The sequence below is a fragment of the Pongo abelii genome, chromosome 7, assembly GCF_028885655.2.
Source record: "Pongo abelii isolate AG06213 chromosome 7, NHGRI_mPonAbe1-v2.0_pri, whole genome shotgun sequence".
Classification (NCBI taxonomy): domain Eukaryota; kingdom Metazoa; phylum Chordata; class Mammalia; order Primates; family Hominidae; genus Pongo; species Pongo abelii.
This window is the reverse complement of record NC_071992.2, coordinates 99,516,722-99,527,537: the sequence shown is the minus strand read 5'-3', so window position 1 is coordinate 99,527,537 and position 10,816 is coordinate 99,516,722. Positions and strand designations below refer to the sequence as shown.

At 37.4% G+C, this 10,816-nt stretch overlaps 1 pseudogene; it reads left to right on the top strand.

The window, feature by feature from the left end:
* Positions 1–682: 682 nt before the first annotated feature.
* LOC100431779 (tropomyosin alpha-3 chain-like) lies at positions 683–2,105 on the top strand (annotated as a pseudogene).
* Positions 2,106–10,816: the final 8,711 nt, after the last annotated feature.

Below are 10,816 nucleotides of genomic sequence, written 5' to 3'. Positions count from 1 at the left end.
GAGTCTTTACTTCAGGGTAAGAGTCAGGATCGAGGAACAGATTTGGGAGCCAGCAGCTTCAGGTGGTAATGTAAGACAAGAAAATAGATAAACTCTTTCAAATAGCATGTAGAATGAACAGCACAGGGATTGTGGATTTTTAGAAAATCAACATTTGAGGGGTGGGCACAGCATAACCTGAAACAATACATAGGATCAGAAATTCTCAGTGCCTGAGAAATGAATAGAGCTAAGATTTTCACAAGGGGATCAGTTAAGCTGAGCATGGTGGCACTTGCGTCCCAGCCACTTGAGAGGCTGAAGCAGGAGGATTGCTTGAGCCCAGGATTTTGATACCATCCCAGGCAACATAGCAAGACCTCCAACTCTTAAGAAAAAGAAAAGTGAGTCAACTACACAGCACCCAGATCTTGATTTCTAACACTATTCTCTAATAAAAGGAACCAGAGATCCTTGTAGAAATCTGGGGCAGGAAATACACAAGATGATCCTGGAGCACCTTGTAGTGCCTGAAAATAAGACACTGCTCAAAAAAACAAAAACAAACAGAAAAACAAATAGTCTGATTTAAAAATGGGAAAATGAGCTTAATAAACGTATCTCAAAAGAATATATAAATGCACAACACCACTGATAAGGAAGAGGCAGGAATGGAAGTGTGAGCAGCAGCTGGATGGTCACCATGGCTGGGACCACCACCATCAAAGCAATAAAGTTGGAGACCCCGGCTCTGCAGCAACAGGCTGATGATGATGAGGAGAGAGTCAAGTGCTTCCAATGAGAAGTGTAGGGAGAAAGGCAGTCCCAGGAATAGGCTGAGGCTGAGAAGCCTCCTTGAACCTTAGGGTCCAACTGGTTGAAGATGAGCAGGATCACACTCAGGAGTGTGCGGCCACTGCCCTGCAAAAGCTGGAAGAAGTGGGAAAAGCTGCTGATAAGATTAAGAAAGGTATAGGCCAGGCACAGTGGCTCATGCCTGTAAGCCCAACACTTTGGGAGGCCGAGGCGGGGCGGATCACCTGAGGTCAGGAGTTCGAGACCAGCCTGACCAACCTGGAGTAACTCCGTCTCTACTAAATATACAAAGTTAGACAGGTATGGTGGCACATGCCTCTAATCCCAGCTACTTGGGAGGCTGAGCCAGGAGAATCACTTGAATCCGGGAGGCGGAGGTTGTGGTGAGCCGAGATCATGCCATTGTACTCCAGCCTGGGCAATAAGAGTGAAACTCCATCTCAAAAAAAAAAAAGTAAGAAAGGTATAAAGGTTATTGAAAACTGGGCCTTAAAAGATGAAGGAAAGGCAGGGCATGGTGGCTCACGCCTGTAATCACAGCAGTTTGGAAGGCCAAGGCCAGCAGATCACTTGAGCCCAGGAGTTCGAGGCCAGCCCAGGCAACACGGGAAACCCCCATCTCTATTAAAAAAATACCAAAAAAAAAAAAAATAGTTGTCCTTGTGGCACATGCTTGTAGTCCAAGCTACTTGGGAGGCTGAGGTTGGTGGGATACCTGAGTGGAGGAAGTCAAGGCTGCAGTAGGCTGAGATCATGCTGCTGCTCTCCAACCTAGGCATTGGAATGAGACCCTATCTCAAAAAAAAAAAAAAAAAAAAAAAGAGAGAGAGCGAGAGAGACAGAGAGAGAGAGAGGGGGAAGAAAGAAAAACACAAAGAGGAAGAAAAGAAGATAAAGGAAAGATGGAACTCCGGAAAATCCAACTCAAAGAAGCTAAGCATATTGAAGAAAAGGCAGATAGGAAGTGTGAAGAAGTGGTTTATATATTGGTGATTATTGAAGGAGACATGGAATCCACAGAGAAAGGAGCTGAGCTGGCAGAGTCCTGTTGCCTAAAGGTGGATGAGCCAATTAGAATGATGGACCAGAACCTGAAATGTCTGTGTGTTGCTGAAGAAAAGTACTCTCAAAAAAAAGCCAAATAAGAGGAAGAAATCAAGATTCTTACTAATAAACTCAAGGAGCCAGCAGTTCATGCAGGTTTTGCTGAGAAATGAGTAGCCAAGCTGGAAAAGACAATTGATGATTTGGAAGATAAACTGAAATGCACCAAAGAGAAGCACCTCTGTATACAAAGGATGCTGGACTAGACTGTGCCTGAAGGAGATGTGGAGCACCCCGGTCCAACCCTGCCGCTGCTCTTCTCTCTGCCGCTGACTCCTTTGGAGGCCAGCCTTCCCCAAGCTGACATTGAAACGGAGGGCTGATCTTTAACTGGAAGGCTGCTTTCTCCTTTCACCACCCCTCCACCTATCTGTGTCTTTTTCACCAAACTGTCTCTGCCTCATTCCAGAGATTCCAGAGGGGTTAGAGGCTAAACACCTATAGGAACAACATTGAAGGGAATGCAAGCACAGGGCAAGATGTCTTTAATAGCGTGTTGTGATGTAAACACTTTGGTTTTTCTTTTTTTGTTGTTGTTTTTTGTTGTTGGTGGTGGTTTTGTGTGTTTGTTTGTTTGTTTTTTGAGACAGGGTCTCACTGAAATGCCTAGACTGCAGGACTGCAGTGCAGGGTGGCAATCGCTGCTCACTGCAGCCTAAACTTCCCAGGGTCAGGTGATCCTCCCACCTCAGCCTTCCAGGTAGCTGAGACTACAGGCGTGCTCCACCATACCTGGCTAATTTTTGTATTTTTTGTAGAGACAGAGTCTCGCCATGTTGCCCAGGCTGATCTCAAACTCCTGAGCTCAAGCCATCTGCCTCCCTTGCCTCTCAAATTGCTGTGATTACAAGTGTGAGCCATGTCACCCAGCCCTACAGTTCGTAATTAATTTTTTTGTTGTTTTGCAGCAACCATTTGTAAACTATTCCAGATAATTCTACAGCTTTGAAACAGTAATCTAATTTCTTCCTCACTTTTGGAAGGTGGCTTTTCAGCTTAATGCATATTACCCTCACCATAAAGGAGGGAAGACTATATGGGCCTACCTTACTGAGAACCAGAGCTCCGGGAAAGACTCCACCACAGAAAACCTCACTGTTCTGCACAAAGTACCAGAAAAACCAGAAAGGTGATTCCAGGAGGAGTTACCCAAACAACAACAACATTAAATGTGCTGTTCAGGTTTTCAGCTTTAAGTTGTCTTTGGATAACTTTATTTATATTTTTTACTTTCTTCATTAGAAGTGAGCAAATTAAGATGGTGAGACCTCTGAGACAAATTTTTGTCCTATCTCTACCCGCTTTCCAACAGCTCACACAATGGGTCATGTGCCCCTTATGTTAAGGTGAAGTAGAGATTAGAACAGTGGTTAGTAGAGTCAGGGAAGGATAGGGGAAAAGGGAGAATAGCCAAAGGTTGGTTAATGGATGGAACGGTACAGCTAGGTAGGAGAAATAAGTTTTACTGTTTTAGAGTACTATACGGTGACTATAACAACAAGTTATTATATGTTTTCAAATAGCTGGAAGAGTGGATTTTGAATGTTTCCAACACAAAGAAATGATCAATATTTGAGGTGAGGTGATGGATATGCTAATTACCCTGATTTGATCTTTACACATTGTATACATGTATCAAAATATCACACTCACCTCATAAATATGTACAATTATTATATGTCAACTAAAAATAATAATAAAAGCAAAAATAAATGACAAGTCACAGACTGGGAGAAAATATTTGCAAATCACATGTGTGATGAAGGACTTATATCTGGAATATATGAAGAAGTCTTAAAACTCAACAATAAGAAAACAAACAGCTCAATTTTAAAAATGGGGAAAATACATATAGAATACTTCACCAAAGAATATACAAAATGGCAAATACGCATGAAAATATGTTCAACATCATTGGTCATTAAGGAAAAGGCAAAGTACAAAATGATGAGATGCCACTACATACATATTAGAATATTTAAAAGAAAAAAGCAAACTGATAAGACAAAATTCTGTTAAGGATTTGGAACAAGGGTACTGTCTTCTACTGCTGATAGGAATGCAAAAATGATACAGCTCCTTAGGAAGACAATTTCCTAGTTTTTAATAATATTAATCATAGACTAGCTCCTAGATATTAACTCAACTTATTTGAAAACTTATGTCAACTCGAAAACCTGTATGTGAAGGTTTATGGCAGCTTTATTCATAATTACTAAAAATTGGAAGAAACCAAGATGTCCTTCAATAAGTGAATGGATAAACACACCATGTTACATATCATGGGAGAAGTCTTCAGCCAGAGAAATGGAAAACACTATTCATCCACACAATAACATGGGTTAATCTAAAATGCATCTTGCTAAGTGAGAAAAACAGAGAGTAGAAATGCTATATATTGAATATATAGTACTCATAAGATATTCTGGAGAAAGCAAAAATATAGGGATGAAAAATCAGATCAGTGGTTTTTAGAAATTAAGAAAGGAAGATTTCCTGGGGAAAACATAGGATATTCTTTACAGTGGTGGAACTAACCCATATGGTACTGGAGTCATGAATATATGACTCTGCATTTACCAAAACCCACAGAACTTACAGCACAAACAGTAAACCTTTATATATGAAAATTTCATAAAAATCAACCAGGAGGTCAAGGATACAGGGAGTAAAATAGAGATTGTGACAATGCTTAGTGATTTACTTCCAAAGAGCAGGGTATGGTAAGGGGGAATAAAAGTATCTTTAAAATGGTAAAACCTGGCAGTCACCACCTTAAGCAAGTGAGCGAAGTTAACATCACCAAAAATAGGACAAATAGATTTTTCTGTGCCTTAAATTTTTCTATGCTTTCTGGTATACGGAGAAGGACACAACATCACTTCTATTCATGACCAAAATATGTAATATAAATTCAAGCATGAGAAAACATCAGGAAAAAAAATAAAATTGAAGGACATTCTAGAAAATAATTGGATTATACTCTTCAACACAGTCAAGATCCTGAGAGCAAAGACAAATCTGGAACTGTTTAAGACTAAAGAGAAGATATAACAACTAAATAAATATGTGATACTGGACTAGATTTTGAACCAGAATAGACTGATCTATAAAAGGTATTATTGGGACAATTAGAATTTGAATGTGATCTGCATACTGGAGTTGAGGCATTAGTACTTTTTATAGTTCACCAGTAGATTTCCATGTGCAACCAAGTTTGAGAACTAGTAGAGTCCCTCCCTTGGTTTTCATTTAGATTAACTGCTGGCCCAGTTAGACCAGGTAGTTTCTAACTCCACATAAATTGTATCAGGATTTCTAGGAAGCTCTGAAGACAGAGAGATTATAAAAATGTAATGCTATAAACCCAACGTTGGCATGCTTTGATGGTAATTAACAAGAAGAATGATTATGTAACTACATTAATGTAGCTGCAGATGACTTAAATGGTAGAAATAATCTTCCTTCCTAATCACAAACACACACACACACACACACACACACACAGAGCATTGCAGATATCAAGTCAGTGTGACACAAAAGTCAATTGAAAGGCTCCCAGTGGCTAAAGGTGAAATAAAATTGAGCAAGAAAATAAAATTATGTTGGAATATAACCCAAAGTATAAGATAAATATACATAAGTCCATACTAATATAACTAAAGGATTGAATAAATAAATAGGAGAATGAACAAATCTCTCAAATAATTAATTTAAATAATTTTTTATGTAGATACCTTACCCTTAAGGATGGGGAACGTAAATCCCACTACAAATATGTATATTCTTCTCCCAACACATACTTATCTATTCTTTTCATATTTCAACTATAGATTAATTCAGGTCAACTGGAAAATGTGATCTCATCTGCAATAACAAATCTGAGATGGTCTCTAGCAGAACAATTTCTTATAACTTCTAAGGCATAGAGATAAATCAAAGTGATTGAGAATGCTTACAGCCTCAGAATTGTCCCACCCTTGAGACTTGGTATGTAGCAGAGATTAACTTCTAACCTTATATACAGTAATTCTTCCTGAATATCTTGGACAACACCTTTTTAGCTATAATCTTTCCCTTGAGATCACACTTATCTTTTAAGAAGTGATTATTTTATGAGAATAAATACAGGGAGCTGAGGTCAGCTATATATCTTCTAAGATATTTAACTAGAACAAGGGTCTTGATATCATGTGATATGGAAACCCTGAGAAACAGGCAAAATGTGATGTAAGCATTATTTTACCTCCTTTACTTTCCCTCTTAGTGCTTTTATAGATCAGTTTCTTTTTATGCCTGCCCATGCGAGTAATCAAAACCTTTCATGGAACCCTAGCATTCAGATCTACATTTCCTCAGCTGGCCTCATATATTATACCATCTTTCTCTGTCAACAGCAAAATATGTTTCTTTGGTACCATTCCTACATAATTTTTTCTTTGAGATGGAGTCTCACTCTGTTGCCCAGACTGTGGTACAATCTCAGTTCACTGCAACCACTATCTCCTCGGTTCAAGTGATTCTCCTGCCTCAGCCTCCTAAGTAGCTGGGATGGCAGGCATGCACCACCATGCCCACCTAATTTTTTTTGCATTTTTAGTAGATGTGGGGTCTCACCATGTTGGCCAGACTGGTCTCAAACTCCTGACCACAAATGATCCGCCTCCTTGTCCTCCCAAATTGCTGGGATTACAGGTGTGAGCCAGAATGCCCCCTTCATACTTTTTAATTTTGCTATGGTGTTACTAGCTTCTTGCTAGGAAACATATCCTTTGATTTAGCAAGAAAATTCTACAAATAACATCATAACCAAAAAGGATAATTCTAAAGGTAGGAATTTGGGGTTATTAGTCATTAAATAAGGGTGATAATTTCATGTATGTGCTAAAATTTTTCAACTCTACATTAGAGCAAACAAGTGGCTTCTAGGAAGATTGCTGGGGTGCCTATGTGAATCACATACATGAGATGTCTATCATAAAAATTTTATTCATAGATGTGTATTTTTGTATGTATGAACAAACTTCCTGCTCACTAAATAGAGTTATTGAATGACTTTAAGACAATTATTAAAAACCAAAAGCAATGGAATTCTCATCTTAATATTGTTAGTATCACACAGATATATATTGAAATTATTGGTAACATTTGCTGTAGATAATGTTAATCATTTAAATAATTTTGTGGTTATTCAATAACTTGTGGATATCAAGTTATTTAATGGATAATTATCCCCATTTGCAACATTTGCTCATATTTCATATATTATAATTCTAAATCAACAAAACCAATGCAGCAGTATGCTATGCACATAATACTGAAATTGCAGGTAATTTAGTCAATGGAGCACAAGCACTAAGCATAAAGTATACACTATATGCCGTTAGAACCCACAAGTTCAAAGCCAATTCTAGGTAACTAGCTCATCCAGGATAAAAGGCACTTGAGTTAATTAGAAAGATAAAGGGTAAGTGGCTGTAGCAAAAAGACACATAAAAAAATGCAGTGGCTTAAATAAGATGAAAGTTTACTTTCCTTTCATATAAGAGTTAGGCATGTCTAGGTTGGTGGGCATGTCTGCTTTACATCATTGTGAGACCCAGTAGATTTCTCTTTCTCTATTTAGTCCACCCATTCATCAGCATTGTCCTAGTCTGGCTCTAAGCTTTATCCCTGACACTTCTGTATTCCAGCTCAGAGGAAGAGAAAGAGAAAAGAAGACGTCCTGGGCAAGCAATTTCCTTTTAAGCATGTGAGGCAGAACTCATACACATTCTTTATGCTTACATCCCGATAGAGAAAACCTGATCACACAGCCAAAGTGTAGAGGTGTAAATGCTGAACTTTTTTCTAAACTTTGTTTTATAAGGTGAAAAGCTGATCCAAAGCCTTTGGCTTAAGGAATTATTGTAGTGCCTATCCCATTTTTTTTTTTTAGAAATTAAATAAAATAATTTCTCCTTATGCAAGGCATGTAGTTATCATTCACTAAATATTTGGCTTCTTTCTTTCTCCAGATGATTCCATCAAGCCAAGTGACCTAGGATTTGTTTGGCAAATTAGTGATTGGTGATATTTTCTGGAGATACAAAGACTCAAAGTCCCTTTGAGCACAAAGAGAACGATGCCTATAAGTAAGTCAGGATTGATAAGCAAGGGCTTCCCTGCACAATGCAATACATTTCTGCTAAAAAATAATTATTTCATCCTATGTGGAACCTGGTTATAGTCTCTAAATTGGAGAAGAATTTGATTTGGTATTCAAAGATCATGGAATGTGACAGATTATTGCTAGGTGATATGGTCTAGAAAGCATGATACTAGTACCGAGCAAATGTATTTGCAGAAAATTCAAGAAAAACACAAAACATAAGAGGAGACCTCTCTTCTTAGGTAGGATAATTAGACTGATTTATTATGGAAAGTCTTAGACTGTAACTATTTTGTATTTTGACAAACATCAATTCTAATTGAGGATTTATACAAAGTACTCAGTGCTTTTCTCTTAGGGATTTCACCTACCTGTGAATATCTTCAAGAATATTATTTGTTGAATCAATGAAAGGTATTCATTTTCTGGATTTAATTCCGCTTCTGTATGCTAAATTGTTACGCCAGGGCATAGGGGAATGATGATTCAAAATCTATACCTATATCCACAGGAATTTACAATACTTACACATTTTAGCATCATGTCCTAAATATAATTCAGTATGCAAGGCATATTCAAAACCCAGTCCAAATGCTAAAAATAAATTCCTGTCAGCAATTTATTTCCTATCACACGATCAGTGTTTTCTCTCTTTTGTCAACAAACTATTTCAGCACATGACATTTTCTGTATCATTTATGTGAATTTAGTCTGTAATATTTATCCTTATGTCTTGTCTCCTCATCTAAGTGATGAATTAGTTGCCAAGCAGGGATGTGGCTTATGCTTCTTTTTCTAGACAGCACATGCGGGTTTTAAGCCCTAAGTACTTTATAGACTCTGAAGGGAACTTTTCAAACATGCAACTCTTTTTTAAAATTATATTTTTCCCTATTATGTCTTAGACAAATATGTATTTGTTTAAATTTAGGGAAGTGAATTACAAAAAGTTAAACAATATTAATCAAAAAATTAACATGGTTAAACATAAAATGCTTTAAAATACCCATCTGCAGGAGGTTTCCATCCAGAGATGTTCTAAAATGTGTTGATAATTATCTTGCGGATTCCATAAATCTCTTCAAACTGCCAGAGAATGAAAAGCCAGGTAAGGTAAGTGATAATCTGGGAAATTAATGTTTCTGACAAGTAATGAGAACCAGAAAAAGTTATTAAACGCTAAGATTTCCCATATAATATAATGGTTAACACTGGCGTAATGCTTGCTATGCCCAAGCACTGTCCCTAAAACAAGTACTGAAGGGTAAATGCTAAATATCCCCACTTTGGAGATGAGAGAGCTGAGGCACAGAGAAGTCAAGTCACTTCTCCCAGGATTCAAAGTCAAGATTTCAACTGAGTCATTCTCGTTTAAATTTTAGCTTAATTTAAGGAAGAATCTACTCTGGCTAACACCCTTATATGCAACCTGTGTAATGTAGTAGTGCTAATGCTGACTATTTGTTGAACGTTACTATCCTGTGACAGGCACACGAATGTTAATATTTGAGGATTCATGGGTGTTGGTGCTCTCAGTACTCCCTGTGGCATCCCTCCTAGCTTCCAGGTCTTTTATTTCATAGATTTGGTTAATACTGAAAGTGGAAACAAAAGGCAATAAATAAGGTTAAGGTAAAATTGATTAATTTGACAAAAGACTCCAGAAAAAGAAGAATAAATTCAGAAAGCAAAAAGGAGGAGTGGGACTGTGGGATGAGAAGCCAACAGGAAATGGAGAGGAGTTGGCAGTTGAGAATTTGGGAGACAGTTTAGAGATGGAGGGCCAGGGTGCTATACTCTTTTCTTTTAGGGCTTCTAGACCAAAGTGCGGCCCCCAGCCTTTGCACCTAAGGAGGCCTCATGCTTAAAAAAACTTCATTTATCAGAGGCACAAAATATTATTAAGGTAAAATGAAATATGCAGAATAATATTGACTATATCTATAATATTTCAGCTAATTATTTTGGATAAGACAGGGTAGTTCTAGATTCTAATAGCTCAGGATTGCCATATGTTAAAAAGTCTTGGAAAATGTTACACATTCACCTGGTGCTTGCTTGACATTTCCTCTACTATTACTTAAGTACTCATAGATTTATCACTTATCCTATGTAAAAGAAATGCTCTTTTTTCTGATTTGAATTTCACCTTTGCCTCTTACATGTTTCATATCTGCATTTGTCTCAATGTAACATATTGCAATAAGCTTGTTGCTGATAAAATTGACACATTTTCTGTTGTGAGTCTGCAAACAAGTAGAAAAGCCCTCCTCTTCAACATTTGTTTCATTGTCCAGTGCTATAAAAAAAAAAATGCTCATGGTCCTGGCTATTATAGAAATCCTTAGGAAGATGATAAAAAGGAGAACAATTTCTAGGAATGCAGTTACTATTGCCTAAAGATTTCAAAAGAAAATATGGCTGGAAGAGGTGTTCTATGTTTAGTCAATAAAATTACAATGGTAAAGTTTAACATGATCAGAAAATGAATTATTTTTCTCATTTATTCTTCATTCCATGGTTAAGATTGCATTCTGTGGAGACACGAAGCACAGTAATAACTTTTGAGAGAGTTATTGGAAGCCAATATACCAAGACACCATGATGGATGATCCAGAATCATGAGTAAAGATGTAACCAGTGTTAAGTAAATGGTATCAGGGAATTGTAGAGATAAAAACGTCCATATTATTTCAATATGAATAGGTTCCAAAGAGCCATGACATTGTAAGTAATAATGGTGTTATTAACTTTTTCTTGTAGGGG